The sequence below is a fragment of the Delphinus delphis genome, chromosome 9 (assembly GCF_949987515.2).
Source record: "Delphinus delphis chromosome 9, mDelDel1.2, whole genome shotgun sequence".
Lineage (NCBI taxonomy): Eukaryota > Metazoa > Chordata > Mammalia > Artiodactyla > Delphinidae > Delphinus > Delphinus delphis.
The window spans coordinates 8,741,773-8,767,458 of record NC_082691.1 but is presented as its reverse complement, the minus strand read 5'-3'; the positions used below and the strand labels follow the sequence as shown (position 1 = coordinate 8,767,458).

General features: G+C 52.9%; 1 protein-coding gene across 1 annotated transcript in view; it reads right to left on the bottom strand.

Annotated features, from left to right (window-relative positions):
* The window catches only part of TNS3 (tensin 3), a 224,677-nt gene extending 200,453 nt beyond the window's left edge, over positions 1–24,224 (bottom strand). Inside the window, exon 1 of the mRNA XM_060020134.1 lies at positions 24,135–24,224. The gene's annotated coding sequence lies outside the window, so the exon portion shown is untranslated. The remainder of the gene's footprint in view (positions 1–24,134) is intronic.
* Positions 24,225–25,686: the final 1,462 nt, after the last annotated feature.

Genomic DNA, 25,686 nt, shown 5'->3' with positions numbered 1-25,686 from the left:
CATGCCGCGGAGCGGCTGGGCCCGTGAGCCATGGCCGCTGAGCCTGCGCGTCCGGAGCCTGTGCTCCGCAGCGGGAGAGGCCACAACAGTAAGAGCCCAGCGTACCGCAAAAAAAAAAAACACAAAAAAAACCCTGACAACTTGTAGAGCACTCTGGAATTTTTTTCATCCTAGTTCATTTTTTTTAAGCACTGAGTGATTTCCCTAGCCACGAATAATTGGAGAGATGTCGGGGGCATTTGGAAATATGCGGAATCTTTTTTCTTTCAATCATCACCACAAGGGGGGCAGCCACTAACTCGCACTGAGAGCAGGTAGGGATGCTGTGCAATTCCTAGTGCAAACCCTCCAACAAGAATTATCCCACCACTGCAACGAAGACCCAGCGCGACCAAATAAATAAAATAACTAAAAAAAAAAAGAATTATCCCACCAAATGCAATGAAGCATGCCCTGAGGGGTGCCCTCACACGGTTCAAAAGCATGTATCATGGAATTTTCCAGAAAGTCTACAAACTGGAAGGATGCCCTATTTCAGGAGGGCCGGGTAGGAGGTGGGCGGTAAGCAGGTCCCCAGGACCTCTGCTGTCTGCCTGCCTGTCTGTCTGTCAGTCCTGAGCCTCGGGACCACTCCCACCGCCATCAACGAGGCCGCAGCACGTTCTCCCCCTACAGACAGGGCAATGCTTCCCGTGAGCAAGAGGAAAGAAGCGCTTCCAATTTCAGAGCCCTGTGCAGGTTCTCAACATAAAGGGGGAAAGGAAATTTGCTATCCTGATGGTAGCAAGTTGCTGCAAGCCCAGGGCACGCGAGATCAAAGATTCTGGATCACCTCCAGGTAATCCCCACCAGGAATGCTTCCTCTGCTCACAGTTTTCTTTTCTTTTCTCAGCCTAAGGCAAAATGCAAAGCTCCCTTCTGTGCCCCTCCTTTCAGCTGACTTGGTACTCTTCAGAGCCTCACGTGCTCACCAGACGCTCCCACCTTCCTCACAAGTGTCCATAAGCCCAGATTTCAGGAGCCCGACCAGGCGCACTTCTCACTATAGCTACATAGTATGGGGGGCAGGAAGGGGCACCAGGTTTTCATTGCACGGACACGGGGTTGAGGCCCACCTTTGCCTTCACTTGCTTGCAAAATTCAATTGTGTTTCCTCCCTAGAAAAACTGGGACAGAATCACCCCAGCCCCACTCAGCAGGCATAGGACAGGCAGGTGACCGGTACAGAGGTGCTAGCCTCACTCATGGTCCCAACCATCTCCATCCCTCAGTGCCCGCTTGGGGGTCCCCTGTGGGGTGTCCCTCTGTGCACACCCAGCGGGAAAACCTAGCTCTGCCACCAGACTGAGCCTCCTTACAGGGCAGGAGGGGGCTTTGCAGGACCTCTGGGAGCCAGTCCGTGGACCAGGGCGTGAGAAAACCAGCTAAAACCTCCTAGAGCCCCAAACCACGTCAGGACATACAGATGTCCTGCCAGCTAGGAGGCGGCACAAAGAAGCTGACCTTCCCTTTGTAACCACCGTGACCCACCCAGCAAGAGAAGAGAGCCTTGCTGCTCTCCGGGCCTCGAGGCCTCCATCAAGGTCAAGGGCATGACCCCTGACCCACCCTCAACACCGCACCACATGGACTCTGAAGGCTGCTCCCCGCCCCGTCTATCTCTGCCCACCCCCTACCCCCTCCGCCCATGCCAAGACCCACTCCATCCAGCCGTCTTCAACAAGAGAGAACAGGGCTGCAGAGTAGATGGCTGAAAAAGGACTTAAGAGAGAGGCACGCGCAGTGTGGGACCTCGTTAGGACCCCGATTCGAACACACCTACTGGAAAAGTCATTTTGAAGCAATCAGGGAAATCTGAATACAGTACAGCAACTGGGTGGCGATGCCAAAGAATTACCGTCACCATAATATAAGCAAAGTGCCTGGGACTTCCAGAGCGCACACACCTAAGCGTGCAGGTGAAAAGTCACGTTGGCTGCAACATCACCAAGATTATCATCACAGGGACAGGAGGTCAGGGAGCAAGTACAGCAAAACCTTGGTAAATGTTGAACCTGGCTGTTGGGTTTTATGATTATACTCCTTCTACTTTGGGAAATGTTTGAAAACGTTCACAATAAAATATTTTTTAAAAGGAAGGAAGCCGTAACACACACAAGAACAGCACTCAGCCTCAGGTTTGCACAGAGCTCAAGCTCAGGCCCCCTTCCTATAGCTCCCTTCCTATAGCATCACGATAACTCTGTGGGGTTTCGGGTGTTAGTAAGGAAAACTACTAATAGTGACAGCTGCCCCATTTTACAGCTGGGGAAACTGAGGCTCGGGTTGGCAAGGAGGGGAGAAAACAGAGCCAATGCCCTCGCTAAAGCAGAGGGGACCAGGATGAAGAGGGGCCTGACAGCAGGTGCCTAACAGCCTGGACCCCGCGCCCGAGACAGGTCCTTCACATCAACACGAGACTTCATGTTTGGGGAGGGTGGGGGCGGTCGTGATTATCTGATGAACCTCCAAGCCCCTGAAAGCCACAGCCCACACACACACCTTCACATTCCCTTTGAAGGGTCTCCCAACACCAAGGCCAGCCATGGCCCAACCCGGGCCTTGTCGCATCCCCAAGTACTGCACCAGCTGGCCTGGGGCCTCCCGTCCCGCATCCCAGCCCTCGGCTTTCCTGAGTTGCCCCGCCCAGCACCCCGCAGGCTCCCGCCACGAACTCCTGGCATGTGCGCACCTGGGCCTCCCCGTGTGATTTCTCCGAACCATCATACCACCTCCAGGAGGAAACAGGCAAAGAGAAGTCAGCTCCTTGGCCAGGATGGGGACGTGCCGGACTGGGTGGGCAGCCTCTCTGCCAGGGAGCTGGCCGGCCCTGCCTGACCCAGGGGCCTGCACACCAGGGTCCGTAGCCTCTTGCTCCCCAGCTCGCCCAGCACCCGACCGGAGCCCGAGGCACAGGCAGAGTTCTGTCCGTGCTGGTGACCAGAGGACAACCTCACCTCCTCTCCCCTTGGCTGGCCACCGAAATAAACAAATAGGAAGCGGAGTGAAGGCAGACTGTAGGCCAACTTTAAAATTTCCTTGGCGATGGTCGATCCCAGCAGCAGGATCCACGAAGGAACTGCTCAGAAGAGCAAGGAGTCTCAAAACCAAAATTCCCAAGAACATGTGAAATCTCACCTCCTCTCACCTCCCCGGCAAGGGAGCAACAGTAAGGACCTGAGAAATTTAAATAACACCCACGATGACTGAATAACTACAACAAATGTTCACCGTCCCCCCAGAGTCCAGGCCCCTAAGTCCAAGGGTGCCTTGGGAACACTTCCTTGTCCCTGAGCGGACGGCTACTGACTTGGCCTCTACCCCCTGGCCCTCTTATTCTAACTCGCTAGCTGGAGAGGGGGTGCACCCCGAGTCCAACCCACAGACGGGGACCCCGGGCCCACATGGCAGCACCCTCTCTGCCCCAGGGTCAAGAGGGCGCCAAAGCCAGGAGGACATCTGGACATCCCTGGACCCACACTGCCGGATGGAGTTATCCCACAAGCCACATAGGTCGTTTTCCAATTCCTCGTAGCCACGTTTTGAAAAGAAACAGGTGATAGCAATTTTTAATGATCTATTTTATTGAACCCAATATATCCAAACGGTTATTATTTCACCATGCAATCAACATGAAAATTATTCAGGTTACCTTTTTTACCTTTTTTTTTGTACCGTCTTCAAAATCTTGTGTGCGTATCACGCTCTCAGCACATCTCAGTTTGGACACTAAATTTTCAAGTTAAAGTGAAATGTAGGCCTAGCAAAACAATAAAGTTGTGTTCAGTGGGAAGATATCAGTACCCTGCTACAGCTTTTTGAATGTAAATGACTTAAAATTAACAAGGAATTTGGAATTCCCTTCCCAGGTCACACCGGCCACACTTCACGCACATGGCCGTCATCAACGTACTGGACGGGCAGCTCTGGGTTCCTGAGAGCACATCCTCAGCGGAAACTGTTCACTCATCATTTTCAGAGGAAGATGAAGCAAAACGCAAAGGAGGCAGCACAAATGCTCTCTGCGAGGATCTGCTAAATTAGCAGTGTTGAGGCAGTTGCTATCCAGTCACTGGAAGCATGGGTCCCCCACGGTGCCTCCAGGGGAAGCCAGCGGGGGCAAACACAGCTTGTCAGGCACAGAGGGGACCGGAATAGATCTGAATGTCTTTTTGGCCCTGCAGAACCCTAGAGTTCATTCTCCTGTAGCTCAAGGGCAATATTCTAGCCTTTTATCTTTGTATCTAAGTTGTACACCCAGAGCAGCATGCTCATATTCCTTGGAATGTTCCTCTTGCAGACCCGCATTTCGTCACAATGCCCTTGGCCACCACTGAGGTTGTTGAAGAGACTTGTACTCTACTTCTCTACCATGTTGGTTGTAGGATGTGACTGACAACACTGCAGGGACCCTACAGAGGCATTCCCTCAAGATTCGGTCTCAGGGCTTCCCTGGTGGCGCAGTGGTTGAGAGTCCGCCTGCCGATGCAGGGGACACGGGTTCGTGCCCCAGTCCGGGAAGATCGCACATGCCGCGGAGCAGCTAGGCCCGTGAGCCACGGCCGCTGAGCCTGCGCATCCGGAGCCTGTGCTCCGCAACGGGAGAGGCCGCAGCAATGAGAGGCCCGCGTACCGCAAAAAAAAAAAAAAAAAAAAAAAAAGATTCGGTCTCAGAAACATCTCTGCTCTTTGGAATAACTTGTTTCTGATTCTGTTGTCTGTTTTTCTTGAATTCATTATTTTTGTCCTATAGACATGATGAAGCAATTGAAAACAACTGTTTCCCTTATCGAACTGGCTGCCAGGTAGCTCACAGCTAAATCATTGTGGTAACCAGGATATTTGGTATACCCACTGGATGCTGACCTTCCACAGGCCTCACAGGCTTCTCAGATCTGTTTTTTCTCTCTTTCTCTCTGTATTGCTTTCTGAATACTTAATCCTGATATATATATATATATATATACACGTATATATATATATATATATATATATATATATATACACTTCCGCATGCTTTTCAAATCATTTTGGAAATTTTAAAATTCTGTGGGTTTAGAACATGGATTTGGAGGTTTCAAGGATAAACATAACAAGCACATTTATGTCTGTGTTAAAAGGCATGTGTCTGGGCAACCCGGGCTCTGGGGGCTGCCCCACAGGTTCCCACCCAGGACAGCAGCATGAGAGTACCATACTCCCACACAAACACCAGCAAGACTGCAGACACCAGAGCAGAGGACCAGCCCTCCCCTGAGCCATACCAGTTCCAGATTTATTCTCTCTGTTTCTAGATCACCGTGAACTAAAATCATCCTCACAGACCTCACAGGCTACTCTCCCAGCTTACAGATGAGACAGACACTTCCCAGACGTAAATCAACTGACCCGGTCACACAGCAGCTCTCCCACATCCTCAGGCCACACACACTTACTTCTGGGTGAAGGTGGCCATGACCTAGGCCCTGAGCATCTTGCAGGCTCCACACCTGTCCTCACAGCCGGGCACCTGCTCAGAGGAGCGTCAGCTGACAGGTACAGTCAGTGCATCCATGGAACAAGGGGTCCACAGGCCGCGGGGACCCAGAGTCAGCTTCTGGACTCGTCTCTCGGCCACGTGCCCCCGGAGACCCCCATCTTGGAAGTGGTGCTGAGCACGTAACCTCACCCCCGGTCTTCTGAGAAGCAAACTCTGTCCCAGGATGCTAGCCAACAGCACAGCCCATCCCTACTGGCCTTAGGAGGATGAAGGTGCAGTAAGAAGAGCCCAGTGCAGACACGGGAGGAGGGGGGAGAGGACGAGGTGAGGGCCTGTTCTTTCCAGCAGGAAGACTGGGTGACGTGGTCCCATGGCCCCAGCACACACCCCGACCCAAGGCCCCAAATCAGAAGGAGCTGGGTGATTCCCGAGGTGCGTGCGCCGCTGGTATCAGCAAGGGGCCAAACAGTAAAACGGAATGTGCTCCATCACTAAAGGGGGCGCCTAGCAACGTTTCAGAAAGAAACGCCGGTCCGTACTCCCCACCCAACAGGGGTCCTGAATCCGCGTGGATCCTGCTGCGTGTGGCCCACAGGAACGGCTAGAAGTCCTGGCACGCAGGTGGGGATGGCCCACAGCTTCTGCCTTTGACCCCTTCAACCCAAAACCTCTCTACTGAGGAGCACCCAGGACCCGTGGCCCTAAGGACGGACAGGCCGGTGGTCAGACCCCCTTCTGAGCCCAGCTCCATCCCCCATCCCAGCCTGCCCGCCAGCAGCCATCCCCCCAGGCCACGAGAAATAAATCTTGTCGCTTTAAGCCACTAAGTTTGGGGTGGCCTGTGTCACAGTGGGCAGCTGGCACAGTCACCCACGCCAGACTGTGAGTGGCCCGCATAGGTCAAGCCTATTGACAGCTCAAGACCAACAGGGAACTGGGGCCCCAATGCAATGCAGTTTGATAGGAGAACACTTCTCCCTTTTAGCAGTGAGGGCAAACACCCCCTGTACCGCCTTATCTCCAAGGCGACAACTCACAGGGCAGGGTGATCACTTTGGAAATGTAAAGTCGGCCCACTTTTCCTCAGTGGGATTCTGCAAAGAATATCTCTGGCACCATTTACCATCATTTTAAAAGACTTCAGGAAATGGAATTAGAATTATTTGGTCCATGATGGACGGGACAGATGCTTGGACAGCCACCTCCTTTATCCTGCTGAAGTGGGTCACTGGGTGAAGCTCTCCAATCCGCTGTGTGGACACCCACGGAGATGGTGTGCCTTTCCAGTAGGATTCGTAACTGCCTACAGAGCAGGTCAGCAGTCTCTTAGGCAATCTGCCTGAAGGTAAGAACAGTGTTGAGAAGTTCAAGGCCTGTCACTTTATCAATACTTTGCACAGGGAAGTAGGTGTCAGGTCTGGGCAACTCTATCAGGGCCTGGAGACAACTCATCAGTGGCCAGTTACATGCCAAGCCGCCAGCAGGGGTGGGGGGAGCCCAGCCGTGTGCCAGAGACTGCCGCTCTGGGCACCGTGATGGCCAACCCTGCTTCTTCCCCCACCTAGCAGCCAAGCCAGTACTCACTGGGCACCACCAGGGCCAGGCTCTCTGCCCGGTGCACAGCGCTACCACGGACAACAGAGCTCGGGCCAAGCCCATCAAAGCAGGAAGCAGCATCAGAGCCAGGAAACTTGGAACCCGCTGCCTGGGACTCACCCTTCAAGGACTCTCGAACCCTAAGCCAATGACAACGGTTCTAAACTCAATAGTTGTGTCAACTTCACCAAGTGAGACAAAACATATAAAACTGGTTCCTAAGCTGAGAGGCACTCCATAAGTGAAGGAAGAAAATACACTTTCACTCACTTCTCATTTGGCCATCATGCCAAGACACACCCTTACAGAGGCCTTATCACCTGTCTTCCAGGAGAAACACGCTGACATGCAGGGAACTGAAGACCATGGGCTGGTAAGCCACCGAGCAGGGCTCATGGGCAGCAGAGAACTCTGCCCCTCCTGCCAGCAAGTCCCCTTCAAGAAGGACCCTTTTCTGGGGAATCCCTGCCTCCCCACCTAGCTCTATTCTAAGCCAACTTCCGGAAGGCCTTTCCTGCTTCTCCAGGGAGGGGATACTATCATCACAGCCCACTTGTTCAGCACTTACGTGTGCTGAACAAGACGGTGCATCATCTCATGACAGCCCTGGGCGGAGGCCACTGAGCAAGGGGACACAGTTGGTGGCTTTTCTGGCTTACATTTCCCAGCCCACTTAAATCTTCCCCTCTTCCACCACAGTCACTGACTCCAGGAAAATCTTACAACTTAGGCTTAACCAGCCAGTGCAAGGCTTACTGTGGCCAAAGGACATCTGCTGAATGGCCACAGAAGAGACACACTCTCTCTGGAAGTAGGCAACGGGCAATTGGCTGCCATCTTGTAGTCACAGGAGGCCCACTAGGAAAAGAAAGTGACAACTAAACAAGGCAGAGAAGAGTTTCTGGGCAGTGACATGGTTGAGCTGCTTGATCAAACTAAGCCTGATGTCCACATTACCTCTGGTTATTCTACTTATATAAATCAGTAAACAGCCATTGGATGACCTAAAGAGGCCTTAACCTCAGAGGCTCAGAGAAAAGTAAACTGTCCAGGGTACCCAAGATAACACACAGCAATTCTGCGATTTGAATCTGACTGCGTGTAATCCAGATTCCCCTCTGCGGTGCTGAATTTTATGTGTCCTCATAGCTAGGTTATGGCACCCAATGTCTGTCTAGACATAGCTGTCAAGGTATTTTTCAGATACGATTCACACTGAAATCAGCAGACATCAAGTAAAGCAGATTTTTCCTCCATAATTGGGTGGGCCTCGCCCAATCAGTTGAAAGCCTTAAGGGAAAAGACTAGAGGGAGGAGACAGAGGGAGGAATTCTGCCCCAGATTGTTTTCAACTCAAAACTGTAACATCAAGACCTGTGGGGATCTCCAGCCTGCCCTGCAAACTTCAAACACACCAGCCCCCCACAAATTCATATATTTATCCAGATAGATAGATAGATCTATACAGATATCTGCCTACAGATATCTATCTCTCTCTATATAGCTCGTGTTGGTTCTGTTTCTCTGGAGAACCCTGCTTTAAACACTAGGCTCTCTGCTGCCTCACTCTTAGTCACCTCTCAGTGCCCACAGCACCTTCCTCTGCTCTTATGGACACGCCCCCTTCCTACATCAAGTTTCCTGTGTGCACAGGGCTAAACTCCTGAGCTCGAAGCAACTCCAGTCCCACTTTGTATGAAGAGCACACGGCCTTACACACAAAAGAAGTTCAGTCTACATGTGTTTGATGAAGAATAAACTATCCTCAACCAGTACAGCTGGCAACAAAGGCCTCCAGAAACATAGAGTATCACTCATTCAGGCAGGAAGCCAGTTAGTCGGGGACAAAGTTAAATATGAACGAATGCTGAAAACATGCCCAACTTTATACTTGTTAATGCGAACCTCACTCTGCAATCCCACACTCTGCTGGGTGTTCTAGCCTTGGGCAGGAACAGGAATTGGGGGTTCAGGTGGCTGAAGGATGGAGCTCTCCTAAGGAAATGCAGCTCCTTCCCGGCACAGACCCCTGGGAGGCTTTGGAACAGCTACCAGCCACAGTCTGACACAAAAATATGTGTGGATTACGGCAAAGCCAAACTGAATTTTAAAGATATCTGACTGAACAATGTCACTGGAGTTCCACAGCTAGTGTTCCATACTGGAGAATGCAATGGATAAACTTAACGAATGGCTCTCAGACTTGAGTGGGCATCTGGACGCCCTGTAACTGTCATTCCCAGCCCAGAGTGTGTGACAGAGGTCTGTGGTGGAGCCCAGAGCTGGCGTTTCTAACAGCCCCCAAGGGATGCTCACGTTGGTCCCGAGACCTCACTTTAAGAAGCCCTGACTTAGACAAATGTCAGCAAACACAGACTCTCAGCAAAGCCACCCAAACAGTGGGCTGAGCTGGGCAAGTGAGCCCTGGGTAGGTATCTGCTGCGTGGCTGTGATGACAGCTACAGTCTCGTTCCCGAGGAAGGTTATGTTGGGTGCACTGGAGAGCACTGTTGCAAAGTTACAGTGTGAGGAAGACAAACTAAAGAGCATTTTTCTTTTGCCAAATTTACAGGCCATTTAAAGAATAAACACAATAAATAAAATTCTCTTACTCTACCCAGGTAAGAGGATTGGTAATTAACAGTCTGATTACTTGTGAGATAATGTCTCCAAAGTACTTAAATGGTTAAAGTCCAACATTTCATGATCCCAATATAATTACTGATTCAGGCAAGGACCACCCTTGGATGCTGAACCACTGAGTGAAAGGTGGTTAGGAAGCAGGATGCTCAGAGTCTCAAAGGAACGAAGGGGAAGAGGTACCTGACACCAAGGACCTCTAGGAGGCTTCACCAGGTAACTAAGCTTGGTGGACCAAGAGTGGGACAACAGACACTGCACCTCTTGACATGAAGTGAGCAGAGTACCTCACCTCACACCTACGTGATCCTGAATGTGATGATAAGAAAAGACTCAGACAAATCCAGACTGTGGGATATCCTACAAGGACATTGCCCTTGTCTCTTCAAAAGGTCAATGCAAGGGAAGAACTAAAACTGTCCCTATTTTCAGATATGATTGTCAACATAGACAATCCCAGGAAATCTACAAAATAAAAAAAAAATGTCATGAAGAACCTAGGGGTAAAGCAGGAATAAAGACGCAGACCTCTTAGAGAACGGACTTGAGGTTATGGGGAGGGGGAAGGGTGAGCTGTGACAGGGCGAGAGAGAGTCATGGGCATATACACAGTAACAAACGCAGTAAGGTAGATAGCTAGTGGGAAGCAGCCACATGGCACAGGGATATTGGCTCGGTGCTTTGTGACAGCCTGGAGGGGTGGGATGGGGAGGGTGGGAGGGAGGGAGAGGCAACAGGGAAGACATATGGGAACATATGTTTATGTATGACTGATTCACTTTGTTATAAAGCAGAAACTAACACACCATTGTAAAGCAATTATACCCCAATAAAGATGTTAAAAAAAAAAAAAAAAAAAAACTTGTAGAACTCATAAGTGAGTTTACCAAGAACACAGGATACAACATAAACATACAAAAGGCAACTGTATTTCCATGTACTAGCAGTGAACACACGGAGACCAGAATGAAAAATACAGTACCATTTACAATCACTCAAAGAAAAGTAAATACTTAGGTGTACATCTAACAAAACTCATACGTTGAAATCTACACAATGCTAGTGAATGAAATCAAAGATCTAAACAACTGGAGAGACATACCATGTTCATGGATTGGGGACACATATTAGTAAAGATGACCTTCAACCAGTGAACAAACAGTGGTCCATCCACACCACAGAGCAGTACTCAGCAATGAAAGGGAATGAACTATTAAAACAGCAACAACCTGGATGGATCTCCAGAGGATTATGCTGACTAAAAGAAGCCAATTCCAAAAATCTACATACTGTATGATTCCATTTATGGAACATTCTTTAAATGACAAAATTACCGACCTGAAGACTAGTGACTGCTGGGGTGAAGTTTGGGTGTGATGGGTGGGAAGTGGAGGTGGCTATCAAGGGCGTGTGAGGGATCTCTGTGGGGATGGAATGTTCTGTACCTTGATTCTATCGATGCCGACATCCTGGTTGTGAGATGGTCCTACAGCTTTTCAAGATGTTTTCATAGGAGGAAACTGGGTCAAGTTACCCAGGATCTCTCTGTCTTATTTCTTACAACTGCCCGAAAACTACCTCAACATAAAAAATTTAATTAAAAAAAATGTCTTCAGGAAAAAGAAAAGTCATGAAAAATAATAATAATATTAAAGAAAGAAAGCAGGCAGCCTGCTCTCACTTTCAGGGCACAGAGAAATGAAGTCACCCAGTGTGACACGTAACCACAAGTCAGACCAGATTAAGGACAGCAGGAAAGCACTTTAGGGACCGGACATTAGCTGGTGTCCACAAATCAACATTAAATTGCTTAAAGGGATCATGGTCTTGAGGTTGAGGGATGTGGGAAAGCGTCCTTGCTCTCAAGAAACACAGGCTAAAGCATTTGTGGGTACCGTTCACAATGGGTACAACTTTTCACTTTTCAGATAAAGCCAATGTGACAAAACGGCAAAAAAAAAAAACCCAGCAAATCTAGGTGAAGGGTATACACGTGTTCATTATGCTATCTCCAGAAAATGTGACCATTTTCAAAACAGGAAGTTGGGGAAAGAACAGCCTTTTCAGTTCAATAACCATCCACTGGGTCCGTCTGTACTTCTGCAGTCTCCTTTTCCTTTCATGTGAAAGCACAGATCCAGCCAGTGCTAAGTTCTCAGGGTCCCGAACGATGGCAAAGAAGCCTCACACACAGGAGCCAAAGGGCCCCTTGGCCCCGAGAGAGAGCCTCTAGCAGATGTAGCCTCAATCTCAAAATGACAGTGAGCATTCAGAATCGGACGATCAGAAGTAACTAGAGATGGATACGAAGAGAGCCGTGAAGGGACGGATCCCCCAGCTCTGACCCCGAGGTCCTCGAGATGCCCACCAGCCCCGTGGCCCTCAGGACCCCCCACCTCCACGCTGTTCTGTCACATCCAAGCTTAGATAGCAGTCAAGCCACAGCAAGCCCTGCTGAGTGCTCCTTTCTTCAGTGTTTGTGAGGGTTAACCGTATCTGGGACCCAGTCAGCACTCGATAAATGTTAGCTGCCTGAGAGTGAGGGAGTGAGTGAACCAACAAAGGAAGGAACCAAGGAGTCACTCTCTGACAGAGCCTCACACACAGTCAATAATTAACGTCAGTCAGCCCGCCTCTGCCACCCTCAGGTGTGTACCTTTTATTCCCAGCAACCAGCCTGAGGTCTATGAACCGCCAACACACCACATCTCATTCATCAGGCTGGGAACGGAACAGCATCATGGAGACGGAGGTGAGTGATGGGGGGTCATGTACCACCCGGCCATGCGTTTAGCCAGGGCTAAGGCCCTGAAGCGCCTGCCGGCCATTTGGGGCAGGATAGATGGATCAGCGGATGAAGAGATCCAGCTTGTGGAGGGCAATCAAAGCCACGCTCTTGCCATCAGCGCTCCCATCTTCATCTGAACGAGTTGTGTGCCTCCAGGCACCAAGGGTATCATACAGCACATCCAAACTTCCCTCTAAAATCTAGCCATTTTTTAGGACTTCCCCAGTGGTGCAGTGGTTAAGAATCCGCCTGCCAATACAGGGGACACGGGTTTGAGCCCTGGTCCGGAAAGATCCCGCATGCCATGGAGCAACTAAGCCCGTGCACCACAGCTACTGAGCCTGCGCTCTACAGCCCGCGAGCCACAACTACCGAACCTGCGTGCCACAACTACTGAAGCCCTCGTGCCTACAGCCCGTGCTCAGCAACAAGAGAAGCCACTGCATTGAGAAGCCCGCGCACCGCAACGAAGAGTAGCCCCCGCTTGCCGCAGCTAGAGAAAGCCCGCGCGCAGCAACAAAGACCCAACACAGCCAAAAAAATTAAAAATAAATAACTGAAAAATAAATAAATAAAATGTAGCCATGTTTTAAAATGCATTCAGTCCCACAGAAAGAATTTGTGAACATGATCTGGGCAGAAAGCAGGTAAGTGGGAGAGGTGACTCTTTTCTCAGCACGAGTCTGGTGGATGCCCACCATTTTCATAAGAACAAAACTCTCATTTAAATATCGGACAAGAGACTTATACATTGCTAGTGGATCTGTATGGAGACTGGAATCCATTCTGAGAGAAAGACAAAGGAAATGATTCTTGCCATTTAGCACTGTGGATTTCAAGGAATCCCACAACACATTCTGTCCGACATGAATATTCTTTTGTGCTACCAAGATAGTAAAGTAACGGTTTTGTGTTCCCAACTCTTGTCAGGGAGCCCTCATGAATTCCTAGCAGACATTTACCATCAACTTTCTATAATACGACAACTTGGAACATGGCTGTTTTCCAAGAAAATTACAGTGGGCTAGATTCTCAAGTCTGTAAGATAAGCGTCAACTGCCCTCCTCTGAAAGTTCATGGAGTATATTGCAAAGCAAAACTCCCAGGAAGTAGAAAATGGTGGCCCTGAAAAAAATTAATGAAACCCTGGGAAAATATGCAAGCACCTCCTTCTCTTCTAGTAAAGAGCCAGCTTCTCAAATGTTTCCACTTAGATGTGGCATCGTCCACTCCCATGCTGAAGCCTCAGAGTAGGGAGGCTCCAGTGGCAAAGGCCTTGCCCAAGGTCACGGAGCTGTCCCTGGGCTCCTTCCAAAACCCTTATCACACGAAGATATAGGACGCCCTGGATCTTGTCCTTGGAAGAACTTAGATTTTAGTGAGGAGAGATACAAACAAAATATATACAGCCCAATCCCAGAGTACGTCAGAAGACCAAGGATGTGCTAACTGGGCGTCAGGAAGGGCAGCGTGGGCCTGTGACTGCCAGGTTCCACCCAGAGGACATGGGCCTGGCTGAGAAGAGCTCGGGGGTCCCACACCCTCACCTCCTTCCCAGGAGCTCTATCTCTGAGGCGGGCTAGCATGGGGTGGGGAGTGGGTGGAAGGCTTCTCCTGGATTCAGCTCCTCGAAAGGCTTAATGACTAAAGAGGAGAGAAGAGTCATGACTACGACACCTAGTGTGTACACGACATCACAGTTACCGCAGCAACCTGGTGGGGGGGGGGGGTCCGTGATACCAACCCCCCCGTGTTCAGCAACACTTCAAGCGCAAGACGGCCGTCCCAGGGTCACACGCAGAGGCAGGACCCAGGCCACAGTGGTTACTGCAGAGCACACTCCCTTTGTACCGCGGCCCCAGAGCAAACAAGCAGGACCATGCCATTTCCAGCAGCACCAGGGTACACAGAGAAGCTGAGGTTCTGAAAGCGCACGGGTCTGACAACAGACAGAATACATCAGAAACAACCAGTGAGGCCAAATGGAAGGAAGGCAGTAAACCAGGGGTCACGGGAGAGCACACAAGAAAGATCACCGTTGGCCAAAAGTCTTCGTCAGCTCCAGCCCGTTAATCCAACTCATCTTGGCAGTGAAACCTGAAAGCTGAGACTGTCTGGACCCCACTAGAACATTATTGGTTGCAGAGCTGAGTTCAGCCCCGACAGGTCCTAGCTGGACACTGGCCAAGATTCTTGGTCACAAAGGCTCCCAGAGCCGAGGTCAGAAGCACTGCTGCTCCAGTGCACGTAATTCCATCAGCACACAGCAGGCCACAGGGTGCGGTGCTGGGCCCTGACCCCGGTGCCTTTGTGAGGACCTAACCAAGCAAGAGCCACGCTCACCTCCGCCCACTGTGGCGCGCAGGCCCCGCAAGCTGGAAGGAAAACTTGGCCCCTTGGGGCAGGACAAGCAGCCTAGGCAGAGGGAGGGGCTGTGTCCGGGCCAGGCCTGAGGCTGCACAGACCTCCCCGTGGGCTACACACAAACCAGAGGCCGGCAGGTCCCCAGCAAGCCGGAGCCAAGCGCCTTCTTCTTTCACCTTCTGAAAGAAGCAGCTCTAACGAGAATCACTTACCCGCAAGTAGCCAGCCCAGCGGCTGGGAGCTCATGCAGGTACGGTCATCACGCTGAAGGGCTGTAAGAGTCATCGCTGTGAGAACTGTGAAGTCGAGGCAGATACACGGGAAATGCTTAGCATAGGATATAGGTTTGGGAAAACCACCAGCATACAAATACACACCCCACCGCTAACGCTGAACTGTTACAAAAACCAAGCCGGGAAGAGGAAGACGATCCTGTATCACGATAGTGCCTCTAGCAAGAAACGAATTCTGTAGAAGTGACTTAGGCTCTTACAGATGACCTATATTTTGGATTTTTTCCATTTAAATGGCGGTGGGGGGAAGTGAAGTGCAAGAGACATCAACCCTCTTGTTGCCAGTCACCCATGTCACCCAAAGTCTTCATCAGCCTGGCCAGCCCTCAGCCCAAGACGCTCCTATTGTTATGCTGAGAACTGCCCTTCCTCAGGGGCCCGTGCACAGCGGCCTTTCAGGAGCAGAACAGCACACAGGAGCTCTCGCAGGCGGGCGGCCTGCGGTCTGGCGGGCTCAGTCCCTCACTCCCCCGAAAGCGGGGTGCACGCTCCTTTCTCCTGCACGCCGAGGCCCACGCATCCCAGAACCCCAGCCCGCCGCAATGGGCATGCTTCTCATTCTGGGCCACGGGATCTTCGGGGTTACAATATCTCCAGGCTCCACGATTCTCCAACCACCCGGTTCAGCAAACTGTCCTTCCTTTGTGGGCTGCACTCGCACACATTCCTGTGTAGACTCCCCGCCCTCACCCCAGCTCCCACAGGCCCCAGGCTGGCCAGGACTCATGGCGGACCTGCCACCCCCATTAGCATGGAAGGCTAAGGCTTTGACACGGTGTTCCTAGTATCAGGAGCAGAATGCTGGTGTCTTCTTATTCCTCCGCCTTCCTCAATCCCTTCCCTGCTCCGGGAACGCACCAGGCGGCTCCCACCTGAGGCCTCTGCCCTCACTGGCCCTCCACCCAATGGATCCTTCCCAGAGAGCCCAGGATTGACTCCATCACATCCTTCAGTCCAGCATCTCCTTCCAAAGAAGCCCCACCGGACCACCCTGCAGAGAGCCCAGCGCCCAGGGCCTGAACCCTGCCTGGGCCAGGGAGCCTCCATAAATAGGGGACAATGTAAGGATGTCCCCCCGCCTTTGAATCCCCCAAGCCTGACCAATTCTGCAAATGCCCACACTGGAAAAGATGCCAGTAATTCTGGTCCAACGTGTTCCAGTGCCGGGGGTAGGGCCTGCTGGTTGGCATTCCTGACTTGAGACTGTGAACACGTTCTTGGAGGGTAAAAATTAACCAGCATCCACCTGGTTGGGCCTCGGGCCCCGCAGGCCCCAGGTACTGATCAGAAGAGCGGTGTCCCTCTAAGGCACAGCGGCCGTCATCGCCATTGCACCAAGGCCAGGCCAGAGCAGGGCCCGGATCTGTGCTGTTCCTGAGGAAACCCGGAATAATTGCACTCATACATCATAGGTTCTGGCATGCGGGTCCCAGACTGAACCATTTATCCAAATTAAAGCCATTCTCCAGAAACAAAATCAGACCCTTTTAATTGAAAATAAAACCAAGCAACCCCAAAGGCTCTTTTTTTTTTTCTTAATGAAAGACATTCTTCCTGCTTTCTCATTCCATTAATCACTGAGTTTACACAATCTGTCAAAATAGCTCGGTAAGAAGTCTCCCTCTTCCTTTTCCTGCAGGCCTGGTTTTTCCCAGCGTGCGCCAAGCCGGCCAGGAGTTCAGGCACCCTGGGAGACCACGAAGAGGGTTCTGCGAGCACGCTGTTTCTCGACTGCAATCCAACCACGTATCTCAAGGGGCTTCAAAAACCTTGTGTTCACTTCTAGGTATACACCCCAAAGACGTGACAGCAGGGATCCAAACGTATACCTGCACACCCATGTTCAGAGCAGCGTTATTCAAAATAGCCCAAAGGTGAAAGCAACCCAAGTGTCCATTGGAGGACAAATGGATCAACAAAAGGTGGTCTTTATGTACAATGGAGTATCATTCAGTCTTAAAAAGGAAGGAAATTCTGACACATCCTACAACACAGATGAAACTCGAGGACATTATGTTAAGTGAAATAAGCCAGTCCCTCCAAAAAAACAAATATTATATGATTCCACTTCCATAAAGTACCTAGAGTAGTCCAATCCATAGAAACAGAAAGTAGAATGGTGGGTGACAGGGGCTGGCGGAGGAGGGATGGGGAGTAAGTGTTTAATGGGGATGGAGTTTGTTTTGCAAAATGAAAAGCGTTCTGTTCACGGATGGTGGTGACGGTCTCACAATACAAAAGTACTAATGCCATGGAACTGTACACTTGAAAATGGTTAAGTTATGTTATGGGTATTTTACCACAATCAAAAATAGTTTGTGGGGCTTCCCTGGTGGCGCAGTGGTTGAGAGTCCGCCTGCCGATGCAGGGGACACGGGTTCGTGCCCTGGTCCGGGAAGATCCCACATGCCGCGGAGCGGCTGGGCCTGTGAGCCATGGCCGCTGAGCCTGCGCGTCCAGAGCCTGTGCTCCGCAACGGGAGAGGTCACAACAGTGAGAGGCCCATGTATCGCAAAAAAAAAAAAAAAAAAGTAGTTTGTGTTCTTTGACCTCGAACCACCTTAGGAGTCCCTCCAAGAACATGACTGGCCAGGATCTTGCCCAACGATCTCCGTGCAAGGATGCACGCAGGCCGTCTGTGACCAGAGGACAAATGGTCATCACGTACTTACTGGGCTCTGTACTGTCATCAACACTCGTGTGTATGCAGAGTTAGTTACAAGTGGGGAAATGCTTCTATTGCCACATTGATGCTAAAATAATACATTGATCTCAAGTTGGTAAACATGAAAAGCACAGAATGTACACAGCATCCAAGAGGGTGAAAACATCGCTCCCTGGGTGGTAATATTAGGACATTTTTCCTGCATTCTTAACATTTCTCCCTCTTTTCCAAGTCTACAGCAAACGTATTACACAAAAATTACTTTGTAGAAAAAGAATCAAAAAATAATTTAGGAAGCAAAGGCATGTCCGTTCCCTGCGAATCCTCTCCCACCCCCTGAGCAACACAGATGACAAACGTCCCCTCCCCTCCTAGGGCAGGACAAGAGAAAACATGTGCCTGGCCAGCTGAGAGCCGGGCCTGCCTCACTCAGCCGCCAGCCCAGTGGACGCGAGCAGAGGTGTGTTCCCTTTCCTCCACCCCCAGCCACTGGGCGCTTCTGGTCTTTCCAGAGAAGAGAAACTGGAAACACACCTGTCCAAGCTCATGGGCAAACTCCTGAGTCCCCACCACGCGTCCTCCTGTTATCACAAAGGCTTGTCCCCAGGGGGACCAGATAGGGCCTCCGAGAATGGGGAAGTGATGTTTCAGCCAGAGCCCCTGGGGCGGTGGAAATTTGGCAGAACCAGAGTACGTAGCGGCCCAGGAGCTGGCAAGCAGGAGGGATGTGCAGGGCCACGCGCGGGACCCCCGCAGTCAGACAAAACAGCGCCCAGGAGGAGCGCCGGTACAAGTCACGCAGAGGGCGGCGATGTCCCCGGGCTGCAGGTGGGGAACGAAGAGGGCAGTCACGGGACAAAGGGCGCCTTCTACCCCAGACCTGTGGCCGCCAGAGCCCAGCTCTTTCCTCCCAGCACGCTGCCTTTGATGTGCATCCAAAATCACCAGTGGTGAGGGGTGAGCACTCAGGAAACCTCTGAAAAAGGTGATGGATTGCGAGCGGAGGAGAACGCCAGGACCGAGTCAATGGGGCCCTTTTGTTCCCGCAGCCCGACGGGAGGAATGTGTACAGAACGCAGACGCCCCAGCTAATGGCCCAGCCTGGCCCCGGGGCGATTCGCACGGCCAGCTGTAGGCTGCTCCCCCGCGCCCTGGGAGGCTCCACCATGAGTGAGATGCAACACAGAGCAGCTGTGGTCCAGGGTAATGAGGGGAGCGGATTCCTGAATCCTCCAGTGTGAAACGACCGGCTCCCGAGTTTCCGGGGCACAGCCGCCTCTCCTGGAAAGAAGAGGCAGGCGGGCCTCACTGCATGCATTGCCTTTGCCTCCCCCTCTGCCCCTTCTCCAGAGCCTTCGCCTTCTTCCACTGGGGCACCTAACTCATTCGTGTGTCTTTAAAACCTCGGGGTTTGCTGTTCATCACCAGCTTCGGAAAACCTACGCTCAAGAGGTTCCAGGTCATACCCTGTGGCTGCCACCCCCTAAGACACGACGAAAGGAGGTGACACCCTTCCCACCTGGGGGGGTTCCCCCAGCGCACGGGCGCAGACTGGCTGGGAGTGGCACCAACAGGCTGCCACTCGGGAAGCTGGAATGAGGATTCCCTCATATGTCTCCTCAATCTTAGAAACAGAGCCGTGCCCGCACAGGGCGTCCTGAGTGCTATCAGCTCCCCCAGGGAGAAGAGGAAGGGGAAAGCAGGCAGCTGGCCACGTGCCACAGTCAGAGCTGAGGAAGGAGGAAGAGGGGCGAAGGCTCCACATCCGAGGAAGCAGCTGGGGCCGGAACCCCGGCCAGCTACGGACGGCGGGCACTCGAGAGCTTTCAGAGCCTTCGCCAGGCCCTCGAGGAGGGGTGACACGGGCAGGGGACCATGGAGACCCCTGGCCTTGGGAAGAAGCCCCAGCATCGCGGAGGGACCTGGGTTCCACTCTGGGACCCCGCCCAGCACCACACCGCCCCCTCCATGCACAGGCTCAGGCCCCTGTGACCAAGGGGGCACTCACCTTCTGTGGCTGAGGGTCAGGTACAGGCTCTGTCCCCAGACAGACCTGGGTTCCAACCAGCCCCATGACACAGGCAACTGACTTCAGCTCACTGCGTCTCAGTGTCCATTCCGGAAAACAGAGACAAAAATGTTATCTTGCAACGTTGGATGACGATCTCTCTGATCGCGGATAGCAAGCACCCCATCGCGCATGGGTAACCACACCATCAAAAGAAGGCATTAATCTTGCAAGGTTACTGGGCTGGGAGCCGGGGAGATACTTGCCAAGGGCTCCCAGGGCTTCCAGCCCAGGCGGGCGGGCGTAGGGGGATTGGAGTGGGTGGGCACGGAACGTGAGGAAACCTCTTCTCCCAGAGTTGGTGGCTCTGGGGGGCACCTCCTTGGCACGATCAGGAAATGCTCCACCAGAGGGAATTTTCCTGATCACTGACACAGACTCCTTAGACATAAATTTTTCATTAATTTAGCCCATTTGGGACCAAACATATTAATACCAGATCATCGCCTTCTTTTTAAAAAAATTAACATAGCTCTTTTTAAATGTCTAGGGGTCATCACAATGACTATCCTCCCCTCAGTGACACAGTAGGGCATTCTGATGGCTCCGATCAGTGGCCCCAGGTGGCGGTCACCCTCACCTTCACTGGCCTCCTCCCTCCTATCCAGCAGAGGCAGTCCCCAGCGGGGGTCTGGGACAGCAGGTAGAAGACATCCGGCCGGCCCGCACCAGGGCCAGGCGTGCAGTGGGGACCCCGAGTGCACACAGAGCAAGAGACAGAGATGTCCCTGCAAGAGGGCCTGGCTCGTGGCCCTGGCAGGCGGACACCCGGCCGACCCACAGCAAAATGATGCGTGCGGGTGGCAGGGGGAGGGGTGCGGTTCGCCAAACCCAAGTGCAAAAGGAAGCTCCAGAAACCTGGAGATTCTAGTTTTCTGCTTTTATGGGGAAAGGACAGACATCAAGGAAGTAAGTGTTCCCACGCTGAGCTCACTCACAACTACAGAGCAGCAAATCTGCCTTTTCTAGGGACTCAACAGCCTGGAAGATTCAAAACATCTTCTGAACCCTAAGAGACGGTTCACTCACATTCAGCAGCATTCTGCCTGAGGCAGTTTTTAATGTCTAGGTGTTTTAAAATCAGTGAGGCAGCACGGAAAAATACACCCTCGCTGTCGGACAGCTGGGATTTAAATGTCACTCCACGTGGACAGGCCACACGACGCCCTCTCACACCCGCCTCTGCTTAACTGAGAGGATTCAAAGAGGTGACTCTTTCAGTAGCCAGAGTAGTGCCCAGAACCCGGACAATAATGAAAGCAGTGATGATTCTGAACACTCTTGCTAACCACCAGGAACATGTAGCGACTCTGAGTTAACAGAATGCCTATATAACTAACCAACTGGCCAGACCCCTTATTCTGGATCAACAGAGATAACTGCAAAGGACTCCAGGGGGACAGGGCCGGCTCTAGGTCACTGATGACTCCCGTGCTTACCGGGTCGCACAGGAAAGAGCCTAGGGTTCAGGGTCTGTGTACCTCCGGGACCCCATCCCAACCCACCGCCTGGTACCAGAAGACCCGTCAAACGCAGCCACAAAACAGGCGCCTCTCCGAGAGAAAGCAGAGCCGCTGTAAGGAAGCCTCTCTACTCAGGGAGCTGTGGATGCACTGGGTGGCTGGGATACAACAGTAACTTTCTGCCTGCTGGAGGCGGGCTATTTCTCTAGCAGGAAGAGCTGGCACCTCGCCCGCACAGGAGTTTGGGGGCAGGGGTCAGGGGTGGAGCAGGGTTTGGTTCGGGTACAAAAGGCTTTCTCCTGGCGTGGTGGTGGTTTTTGCCAGGCTGACCCTGGAGGAGGAGCTGCGCGCGCAGGGAGAGCCAGAGGGCTGGGTCTGATCTAGTCCCCAGCTGTTTTGCACTTTAATAAATGTAGGCACCTGTAAAATGGGCCTTGTGTACCAGCTGCCGTCGCCACATGGTGGGTCAGAAATCGTCCCCTCTTGGCCTTTCCCCTCTCTTTTCTTGCCTTTTTGCCTTCTTCCCAGGCCATTTTTTTTTTTTTTTTTTTTTTTTTTGCGGTACACGGGCCTCTCACTGCTGTGGCCTCTCCCGTTGCGGAGCACAGGCTCCGGACGCGCAGGCTCAGCAGCCATGGCTCATGGGCCCAGCTGCTCCGCGGCATGCGGGACCCTCCCGGACCGGGGCACGAACCCGCGTCCCCTGCATCGGCAGGCGGACTCTCAACCACTGCGCCACCAGGGAAGCCCCCCCCAGGCCATTTTTAATCCCATCAGTAGTATCTCCTGCAGCCCAGGAACATACTTTGACCTGGTGACCTTTAGCTCCCAGGGTCACGTGTGCAAATAGGTCCATTGAAAACCCGTAGGTGCCGAAGCTACGCTCTGTAAAAGCCAAGCCAGTGCGCACCCAGGAACACCAGGTCCCTGAGGCTACTACTCTTTCTATCTTCTCCTTGGTTTGTAAAGAAATAACTCTGCTGCTGCTGCTGCTAACTTTGGCACCTCCGCTGAGGAATCTGCGGCCAGGACATGCATCCACTTGACAGACAAGCAGCAGCAACTTCGGGGCCCTGGAACCCCACTGTCCTGGCCGAATCCTGGGCTGCACCACCACGTGGGGCGACAACTTGGACAAGACACTTAGCCTTTCTTTGCCTCTCAGTTTGCACATCTGTAAAATGGACCACGAATCCCAGCTCCCTCCAAGGGCTGTTAGGTGGATGCAAAGCATTTGGCCCAAGCAAACACTCCATGAGCATTTGCTACGACCATGCTGTGACTTCGCTATTACTTCGTCTCCGGGGTCACTATTACTTTGTAAAGTTACTAAGTAAGATTACTGTTACTTTGTCTTTGAGGTCAGGAGCCTGGCCTCCTGCCAGATCCCACAGTCAGCTCCCTGTGCACAGAGGTCCCCTCGTTCTCCGCAGAATGGCCTTGCCCGCTCCACCCTCCAGCTGCAGCGACTCCCCGGCCCCTCCAGGCCTCCGCACAGAAATGCCTTTCTTAATACTTGTTGATTGATTTGCAAATATAACCTCCCAGGCCCTAAAGAGGAGAGAATCACAAGGACACACAAATCTCTTTCAAAAGGCAAAGAACTAAAGCACTTCACGAAGAATAATACGCACAGACCATGTATACCAAAATGCCAAGACGGTTAGTTCTGAAGGGCTTTGCGATATCCATGCAATGATAACTTTCAGTCACATTTTCAGAATATTTAAAGAGTCCTCTATGAATACGCATTCACATGACAAAAGAGCGAAAATGGGGGAAAACTCTGCCAGAAGATCAAAGTGTGTGAAGGACAGGGACACCCTCAGGGTCTGGGGGACTTCTAAGTGGGCAGTGACCTCCCTCAACAGCGGTCTCTGCAGGCCACACACCCCATGGGCTTTTATTTTTTTAACCACACTGAAGAATGGGGGGCACCCGCCAGCGCTGTCTCAAGAATTCAACGGGAGCTCTTCAGCCCCTTCCCGCCACACAGATTTTCAAATCACTTCAGGCAAACGACCCCATCTCACTTATCAGACCCAGGCGGCGCCCACCGAGCCCCGGACCCTCCCTCTTCCTGCCTGTCAGCGACAGCGCCGGCGTGGCAGCAGGCACGTGCCGCAGGTGGCCCCGGCCCCGCACGCCCGCGCCCGGTTCCCGCTCCTTCAGAAGTCAGGAAGGAAGCGCCAAGGGACCCCCTACTTCCCGCCCAACACAGGGAAAGGGAAACAGAGACGCACCGGAAAGCCCGCTTGCAAAGAGCGGGAGAAGGGTCCTGAGCCTTCCCACTGAAGCTCCAACTCGGCTCTCCGCCCCGGAGTCTCGGGACCCGTCCTGGAGAGCGAAGTCCACCCGGGCGCCGCCGCGACAGTGCCGCTCCGGCCCGCGCCCGCCGTCCGGGGCGCCCCGGCGCAGAGGGCCCCTGACGCACACGGCCCGCTCCGCGGCTGCGTCCGCGCGCCCCAGCCGCGTCCCCGCGCCCCCGTCCCCAGACCACGTCCCGGACCCCGGCCGAGCCCGCCCGCGCCCCCCGCCGCGTTCACCCGACTCTGTCCCTGAGCCCCGCTCCCCCGTTCCCGGACCCCGGCCGAACTCTCGCCCCCAGCTCAGGTCCCCGCGCGCCCAGAGCTCCGTTCCCCTGCGCGCCCAGAGCCCCCTGCCCGCTCCCCAGGAGCAGACGCCGGAGCCCGCCCGCCCGAGACAAAGAGGTTGGCGGCGCGTGCCCCGCTCCAGTACCTGGGCGAGCGGCGGCGCGGTCCCGCGGGGCGATGGCCGCAGCAGACAGGGCGCCGAGCAGCGCGAGCAGCGCGCGGGCGGGCCCGTCCTCCTGGCTCGCGGCCGCGCCCGCCGCAGGGCCCCCTCGAGGCGGCGCGGGCAATCGCCGCCGCCACGCCCGGGCCGGCCGGTCACCTGGATTCATCGCCCTAACAAAGCAGCGCGCTCCAGGCGCGCCCGGGGCCCCGTGCGGCCCTGCGACCTCTCTGCGTTGGCCAGGTGGGACTGAGAATTATTAGACCCGTTGAGCAGCCCAGACTCAAAGTGTTCACGGGCTGGCGGGTCCCGAATAGGCAGGCAAAGTCCTGGTTCCTGCACAACTGGTTCGTTCGTTCATTCATTCGTTCGTTCATTCATTCGTTCGGCGCCATAATTATTGTGCTCTAAGAAAGCGAAACCTCGCTGCCCGCCTGTGACTTACAGTCTGCTGGGGGTAGTGTACACATAAAGCAGCACGGCCGTAACAGAGGAAACCCAAGATGCTTTGGAAGCCCTGGAAAGTCCGGCCAACGGAGGCAGAGGGTCGGGAAAGACTTTAGAAGTCACGTCTTCTTGAAATTAGCAAGATTTAGGCAGGCCAGGAGTGGACAAGAAAGAAGGTCCCAGACAGAGGGATGCTCAGAGGAGGAAAGGCAGATAGATGCCAACATCCCCAAGACACAGATGCCCCTTACTCAGTCCCACAGCCTCGGTTTCCCCATTGGGGAAAACTGGGAAGTGGACAGCATGCTCTTGAAGATCCCCTTGTAAAATGTGGGCCCTTCTGCAGAATTAGAAGTGCTCTTCCTCCCGTACAAAAGAACAGTTTCATCAACACTTTATCTTGTGAACGCACAAAGCCCCTTACACGAGGAAGACGTTTCCCGGAAGGCACTCCACCCTACTTCCTGCGGAAGAGACATAGATTGCATCTGTCACCCGGACCAAATGTTCTTAGAATCCCACCTGGAAAAGTGGGCACATCTTGGAGCGCAGTTACCAGGAATTGTCCCTGATTCAGGAATGCAACATCCAGGCCCACCCTGGCTCTTCAGAAGCAGCCCTGCCTGTCCTGTCCGAGCACAGAGCAGGAAAAACATGGCTTGTCGGGACCAGTGGAGAGACTGAGCAGGAAAATCATCTCTGAATGGGCTTCTTTAAAAGTAGCCAGCCACCAAAAACCTTGTGGCCCTGAATCCAAAGTACAAAGTAAGCGTGTCCAGGGAGGAGACACGACAGACCCCTTGTTCGCATCCCTGAGGGCCCAGGCCAGGTACGCTCAGACTCTACTCGCACTGTTCACCGTCTCTTCAGAAGGATTTGAAGAATCCCTGCAATGCTCTGATTTCTCAAGAAGTCAGAATCCCTGGACTCTCATTCCCAGCTGAGTAGGGCATTCATTCCTTGAGGCCCTGAGCCCCAGGCCTCGGAAACAGAGCAGACATTTTTCCTGCCCTCTAGGACACCCCAGCCCAAGAGGTGACAGGATGAAACAGGAGGTGTGGAGGAAAAGAGCCTCAGGGGAGTTGGGGAG